This window comes from Sciurus carolinensis, chromosome 11 (genome assembly GCF_902686445.1).
Source record: "Sciurus carolinensis chromosome 11, mSciCar1.2, whole genome shotgun sequence".
NCBI lineage: Eukaryota > Metazoa > Chordata > Mammalia > Rodentia > Sciuridae > Sciurus > Sciurus carolinensis.
In genome coordinates, this window is record NC_062223.1 from 129616391 (window position 1) to 129624866 (window position 8476).

Sequence of the window (8476 nt, forward strand, 5' to 3'; positions counted from 1 at the left end):
TATTTTTCTAAAGAACTAAGCAAATTGGCATATAGATGAGGAATTAGATGGAAAACCATTCTTTACCTATTCTTGAAGGCAGAAATCCTTAGATCTGTTGGTACTGCACCCTTGATCACTATAAATTCAACCTTAGACATCCAGAAAGCTTCGCCTTTAATCCATCTAGGGCAGCAGCCAAGAGCAAAAGACTAAAAACAACCACTACAAGAATAACTTCTCCTTGCAAGGATGGGTTATTGCCCCATACATCAGTCTTCGTGACTTGAAACGGTTACAATCTTTTTATTTGATGACTGTTAACTCCAAATTGTGATATACAAGTGTCACTTATTCTCACCTAACATGTCTGCTCTTGATCTATGTGCCTTATAGATTGTCTTTACTGCAACTTCCATGCAAATAATTTCTTTCTGTGTGAAAGGTTGCACATAAGGTCCAACAGTGACTTAAAAAACAGGTATGAGTAGCTGGGCATTGTGTCACATGCCTGTAATCTAAGGAACTCCAGAGGTTGAGACAGGAAGATGGCAAGTTCAAAACCAGCCTCAGCAATTTAGTGAGACCCTCGGCAACTCAGTGAGACCCTATTTCAAAATTCTAAAAAATAGGGCTCAGGATATGCATGTCAAGAAGAAGCCAAGAAGGATGGGGATATAGCTGAGTTGTTAGAATGCTAGCCTCACAAGCACAAGGCCCTGGGTTTAATCCCCAGCACACACAAAAATTTTAAAAATAGAAAAGGTGGGGGATTTGGTTCAGTGTTAAGCACCTCTGAGTTCAATTCCCAGTACCAATAAAAAAAAAAAAAAAAAAGAAAGAAAGAAAGAAAGAAAAAGAAAAAGAGGCAGGTTTGCATTTTTATTTATCATTTAATATGAGTATGCACATATTAAATATTCACTTGTCTCCTTGCAGTATCCTATACAGGCAACCTCTTACTTTTCAGTTTCATCCCTAAATACTTTTTGGTATTCATCTCAAAGGGAAAAATGGTATTTTTATCACATAACCAGAATGCATTGTTACATCTAACAAATTGAACAAAAATTCTCAAAATGAGTTCTTGATTCTGTAATAAATTACCATATCTATGTAATCCAGTCTGTAAATACCAGCAAAGCAGAGGTGACAACAACTTTGGTTTTCTGAACAGATCTGGAGCAAATGTTAACAGTCCAAGATTAGTATATCTGAAGGTGTGACGGTGGTATTAGTCACCAAATGGTGACGAGTGCTTAATCTAATCTGCATCTCACTCCCAAAAGAGTAAAACCCAGCTTATTGTAGTAGGTCAGGGAACAGCTCAAGTCTTTTGTAGCCTTCATCATGTAAAATGTAACAAGGGATTTAAAAGCGAACTTCAGAATATGTTTCTGGACTGCTGGATGCAGAAGTCTTTTTATCTCAAAATAGTACAGACATCATCAAAAGTCCCTGTAGGGCAAGCATCCAGGGGCTGCTTTGAATGCTGCTGACTGTGCTTTTAAAGAGGCGTGCCAGAAAATGTGATCAAGAACCAGTTCTTTTAAGAAGTCAGGAGAGAGAGTCACATAAAAGGCCTGCCAGAGTTTGGAGACCAGGAGACCCGTCTGAAAGTAAAATTACTGATTTGGTGTACACTCTTTTTTCAAGTAGTCATCTGTCGTGGTGAAAATGTGGCAAATACCCATTTTTGACAAAGGAATAGTGAAATATTTGGTACAGTTTGAGCAGCACATGTCTAGCCTAGTACTTTAGAGAGAGAGAGAGTTCTAGAAAGAAGCAGACCTGAGTTCAAATCCTCTTGCTTCCATCTATTTTCTATGTAATGTGGAACACGTTAGTCTCCCTAAGCCTCAGAGAATTGCTATATGAAAGTAAAAGTTAATATTACAGTTTCTCAGATACTTTGATATTAAAAAGGATGTTTACCGAATAGCTAATATGAGTATTTTGGTCTCCTGAAATCATTAATTGATGTATATCTTTTGGTTCCACATGACAATTTCTTTTTTGGCAATCTCTTGAGATAGTGTTCCCCCCCTACCCACAGCACTGGGAATGGAGCCCAGGGCCTGGCACCACTTGCATGCTAGGCAAGTGCTCTACCACTGAGCTATAACCCATCCCCAGAAGCTTATTCTTAATAGTCAAAAAGTGGAAAAACCCAAATGTTCTTTAACTGCTGAAGAAACAAATACAGTATATCTATATAATGGAATGGTATTTGGCAATAAAAACACTGAGAGTATAGTTCAGTGGTAGAGTGCTTGCCTAGCATACAAGAGGCTCTGGGTTTTATCCAGGAAATACGAGTCAACTGCAATGTGCACACCTGTAATGCCAGTGACCTGGGAGGCTGAGGCAGGAGGATCACAAGTTTGAGACTAGCCTCAGCAATTTAGTGAGACCCTGTCTCAAAATAAAAAATAAACAGGACCGGGGATGGACCTCAGTGGTAAAGTGCCCCTGGTACCAAAAACAAACAAACAAAACAAAACAAAAACAACAACAACAACAAAAAAAACAAAAAGGATGAAATACTAATACATGATACAATATGGTTGAATCTTGAGAATATGCTAAATGAAAAAAAAAATCACAAATATCACATATTTTATGATTCCATTCATAGAAAATATATAGAAAAGGCAAATCTATAAATATGCAGAGTAAATTAGTGGTTGGGTGAGGATTGGAGAGAAACTGGGAGTGACTGCCTACGGACATAGCGCTTCTTTTTGGGGTAATACAAATGTTCTAAACAGGCGTGGTGGTGCAGGCCTATAATTCCAGCAACACGGGAGGATGAGAGAGGAGGATTGCAAGTTCAAGGCTTACCTCAGTAATGAGAGAGGCCTGTCTCAAAAATAAAAATAAAAAGAAAGGGATGGGGATGTGGCTCAGTGATAAAGCACCCTGGAACAAATCTCTGGAACCAAAAAAAAAAAAAAAAGAAAGAAAAGGTTGTCAAATTAGTTATGGTGATGGTTGCTCACTTCCGTGCATATGCTAAACCTCACTGAATTGTATATTTTAAGCTGGTTAATTGTATGATATGTGAACTGTATATCAATAAACTGCTACATAAAAGTAAGACAAGGGCTTAGAGTGCTTGCCCAAGGCACTAGGTTCAATTCTCAGCACCATATAAAAATAAATAAAAGTATTGTCCATCTGTAACTGAAAAAATTTTTTAAAAAGGTAAACAAAAACAGAACAATAACAAACAATAAGTTAGGAATATACCTTGAGGTCCCTCCAATTCCTTTATTCAGGTCTTCCTGAGATACTAGCAGGGCTTACTTTCTAGCATTTTAAAATAAAAATATCAAATAAATATTAATGTCACAATAGAAGCCAAATAGAAATATGAAGATGAGCCCTTTCTACATCTTAACTTTGACTTGGAGATTTTCTAATTTAATTTCAAATTTCAAAGTAATTTAAAGTTGAGGGGTTTCATAAACTCTACTAAATCAGAATATATTCAGTGATACACAGAATAACAAATACAGAACAAAAAAATAAGAGAGCTAGGAAGAATATATGGGAAGGAAGAAAGATAAAATTTGTGGCTAACCTGGCAGTAAGCTCCAAGCTAAACTGAAGGTTGAAAAAAACAGTAATTAACAAACATTAACAAACATAACCAGTCTGTTGCCTAGTTAGCAGCCTATCCCCAATTTCCCCTTCCAGTTTGATTTTCATTTAGTCATTCACCTCTCACCCTCACCATTCCCATTTCCAATTCCTTGAGAGTCTTGGTTCTTTGAGATACTCAGCACATTTCTATTTTCACCCTCTCTGCCCATCCGCATCTCCTAGTTATTGATTCTGGGGTGGGCATGTGACCTAACAAACCAAAGAATCTCAGGACTATTGTTTGAAAGACAGGCAGAAGTTAAGTTTTCTTCTGGACAGTTTCCTGTGCAGATGTAGAATAGGACCTGAAACTGTAGCACAAGACTCCCTCAGCCTGCTGATGAAGCAGCCACACCAGCAAGAACAAGAGGGTCATAGACACATCAACTAAAGACCTGATTGGAACCATGCCCAATCTCTACCCCTTCACCTTTAGACTTGTCCAGTTAGATAAGCCAATAAATACTATTGTCTAAATCAGTCTGGACAGTTATATTATTTACAGTCAAAAATATCCTAATGATATATGGGTTATCTATAATTCTTTTATTTCTTTTTTCTTTTTTTTCTTTTTTTTTTTTTTTGGTGCTGGGGATCAAATCTAGGACTTCAAGCATGCTAGGCCACCAAGCTACATCTCTAGCCCTTGGATGCATTCTAAATGAGTTAATATGTATTCAAAAACTTAAGCCAGGTGTGATGGCACAAGCCTGTAATCCCAGCAGTTTGGGAAGCTGAGGCAGGAAGATGGTGAGTTCAAAGTCAGCCTCAGCAATTTAGTGAGGCCCTAAGCAACTTAGTGAGATCCTGTCTCAAAATAAAAAAATAAAAAAGGGCTGGGAATGTGTGACTTTGTAGTTAAGCACCCCTGGATTCAACTCCTGGTACCAAAAAAACCAAAAAAACAAGCTTAGAACAATGTCTGGCATGTAGTAAGTATTAATACTAGATAGTTGTAGTTATTATTATCAACAAAAGTATATTATAAAATGAAGATTATAATGACTACCTAATTTGGTATTGTTGAAAAAGCAGAAAAACAAAAGAGAAGTGAATCCTTACTCTCTCCATTATAAAAGTAATACGTATTCATTATAGAAAATTTAGAAAACACAGAAATATATTAACAAGTATGAAACAATTACTTAAAATTCCGCTATGCAGAAAAAATAACATGTTGGCCTATTTTATTCTAGTCTAATTTATATGCATAATTGAAATTATTTTATATATGTAATTTGCATTATGGTTTTTAAAAATTTATCATATCTCAAATGTGTTTTTCATTATTTATTTTCACTTGGATTATTTTCCTAGAATGGAGTCCTAGAAACCAAATAAGTAAGACTTTTGGTTCTTTTGAATATGAAATGATTAATGGATACAAAATAAATTTGAAAATTGAAAAACACTGTACAAATATGAGCTATTATTGTAATATTTTCTTTTCTTCCCCCAAACTTGCTGTACCACCCCAAACAACTATGACTACCTACTGTCCTGTCTGTACTAAGTACTTATTATGTGCTGTGTGCTGAGCTAACACAAAAGCACTTTATCCATTATTCTATTTAGTCTTTATAAGACCCCTGCTAAAAAGGTGGTATTATCCTATTTTACAAAGAGAATATGGAGCTTTGATGAAATTAGAGTAGCTAAGGGCACATAGCCAGAAATAATAGAGCCAGGATCTAAACCCTGAATTTCCCTGAATCTGAAATTCATGGTGCTATCTGCTATCCCACCCTAACTTCAACCAGCCTCCACCATTGTGCTACACCCTAGGTCCTTGTATTTCTTCTGTATTCCTCAAGTCATGAGATGAGGCACTTTCTAACTCCTATGTCAACTCACAGGACTACTTCCTCTTGCCTGATTCAGACTCTTACTGTGTTGCCCCTAGATTATTGCAGTCTTCTCCTGGTTTGGCATATCCCTAATCTAACCTCTAGTCAACAGAGTAATCTTTCTAAAATGCAAACCTAACCATCTTTAATGGTCTCCTATAGCTAGTAAAATATAGGACAGGGTTAAGGATGTAATTCAGTGGTAGATGCTTGCCTAGCATATGTGAAGCCCTGGATTGGATCTCCAGCATCAACGAAAAGCAAATAAGGGACAAAATCTTTGTCTCTCAGGATTCCTCTTTTCTCTTCCCACACAGATGTTTCTTTTCTGGACAGTGCATACTTAGCATGAAAAATATTGTGCTCAGTTTTGTAGTCCCCATTTTTATGGGTTGATTGACAAATTGGAAAGTATGTCTCTATATACGTTCTTTTTTTGGTACCAGGGATTGAACGCAGGGGCGCTTAACCACTGAACCACATCACCAGCCTTTTTTAAAACATATATTTTATTTAGAGACAGGGTCTCACTGAGATTCTTAGGGGTTCGCTAAATTGTTGAGGCTGGCTTTGAACTCATGAACCTCCTGCCTCGGCCTCCCAAGTTGCTGGAATTACAGGTGTGCATCACTGTGCCTGGCTCTATATACATTCTTCTTTTTTAAAAAATATTTTTAGTTACAGATTGACACGATACCTTTATTTTATTTATTTATTATTATCTTTTTGTGGTGCTGAGGATTAAACCAGGGCCTCACATGTGCTAGGCAAGCACTCTATTAACTGGGCTACAACCCTAGCCCTGCTATATACATTCTTGATTATAAAAATTATTAGGATATCTGAAAACAATGTCACATGTAGAATGGTTTTTAAAATATATATATTTTAGTTGCCAACGGATCTTCTGTTCAACTTTTTATTTACATGTTTTGCTGAGTTTCAAACCCAGGGCCTCACACATACCAGGCAAGTGCTCTGCCACTGAGCCACAACTCCAACCCCATAAGATGGTTTTTAAAAGGAGTATATGTACAGTAAAGAAATAATTTTGAGAGTGAGGAGGCTGAATAAAGAATGACAGTTATCTTCAAATATGTGAGGGAGAGCTGGACATCAATGGCAGACTTTTGTATTCTCACCCTCACCTACTTGGGAGACTAAGGTGGAGGATCACTTGAGTTTACCAGTTCCAGACAAGATTGGGCAACAGAGCAAGACCATGTCTCAAAAACAAAACAAAAAGACAAACAAAAGACAACAAAAATTATGCAGAATTGCTCAACTAAAAGACAAAATTTCTAGCCAATGGAGCTGTGAGTTTCTCTATCTTACCATTATAGATATTGTAGGTTAGTTTTTTTCATTCTGTTTTGTTTTTTTCGGGTGCAGTTTTCACTATAGTGCCCAAGGAGGTCTTGAATTTGGGGGCTCAAGTGATCCTCCTCACTGAGTAAGCTGGGACTACAGGTTTATAAAATCTCAGCTGGGTCTACAAAAGATATTATAGAAAGGACACGGCACAGAGTAGAAAGATGATCCAAATACTTTCAGACTCTTACCCTTGTGGTATATCAGACTAATTCCACATCAGCTTTTCTGAAAAGTAAGTACCATGCAGAAATCACCAACATTAAGAACTTTTAGAGTAGGCAGTTCCCAGCACTGAAGTTTTTACTTATATTTTCTGCACTGAAGGCAGACAAAATCATTCCAAGAAAGACCAAGCAAAAGCACTAAAATATTGGCATTGCTATGAGTAGCTGAGAAAATAACCACAGCCCACAGGTGGAATAAACAAACTAAAGTGCAAGGAATGGGTTGACTTCTTTCAAATAAGACTGAGGAACAACAGTAAATGAAAGAAGCTAAACAGGCTCACATACAATGACAACTGCTCCAAACATGCAAACATGATTTGCTGTCAGAAGTAGTTTTTCTGCAGAGTTAATGAACAGTAAGTTTCATGGCCACTCTGTTTTACAGTCTTTTCCAAGGCTTTGGTAGGAACCCTCTTAATCTTACATATCTCTTTCTTTAAGAGAGCTCCCTAGATTGTCCTTACAAAACCTGCTTGCTTCAACACTGTAAACCAGTTTACCAGCAAAACAAAACTTGGTATGTGCATAGGGTGTTTAAAAGTTTTTTCCCCAAGCATTTGATTTCAGACATGTTTCCATGTGTAGATTGTAATCAGTTCAAACCATATTATCTTTTTTTTTCTTTTTTTTTTGTACCATGGAGTGACAGGAGTACTTAACCACTGAGTCACACACATCACCAGTCTTTTTTTTTGACAGGCTAATTTTTGAGGTTGACTTTGAACTTGCAAACCTCCTGCCTCAGCCTCCGGAGTTGCTGGGATATTAAGTTTGAGCCACCATGTCTGGCTAGGACTTGATATTTTTCCCTACTTGACTTATTTGATAAATCCCTTAGTCTAAAGCAGCAGGAGGTAGAAAAAAAGACTATAAATTAAACTTGTTAAATCTTAATGATGCATTCACGTGATAAAGGTGTGACTCACCTAAAGTTAAACCTGTTCTGTTCTAAGCAACTGCATTACTTCCCTTTGAAAAGTGAATCCACCTGCTTAGTATAGGTGCAGACAGAACACAGAAGCATTCTAGGCAGGAGAAAAAGATTGGACAGTTAGATAACCTTCAAACTCCTGTTGAGTCACATTTTTAATTAGCAATAATCATACCTCAGAGAGACCTCATTGGCTACGATACTGACACTGTGCAAAACTGCAAGTCACATTTTGGGTTTGTTTGTTTGATACTGAGTATTGAACACTGTGGTGCTCTACCACTGAGCTACATCCCCAGCCCTTTTTATTTTTTTATTTTGAGAGAAGTCCTCGCTAAATTAATGAGACTTGCCTCAAACATTTGGTCCTCCTGCTTCAGTCTCCAGAGTCACTAGGATTTCAGGTTATAAGTCACATTTTTATGATGGCTTCTCCATTTATTATTAAAAGCGTGATTTTGCCAGGTGCA

General features: G+C 37.1%; 1 pseudogene; it reads right to left on the minus strand.

Annotated features, from left to right (window-relative positions):
- Positions 1-8063: 8063 nt before the first annotated feature.
- On the minus strand, positions 8064-8226 carry LOC124960852 (uncharacterized; annotated as a pseudogene).
- Positions 8227-8476: the final 250 nt, after the last annotated feature.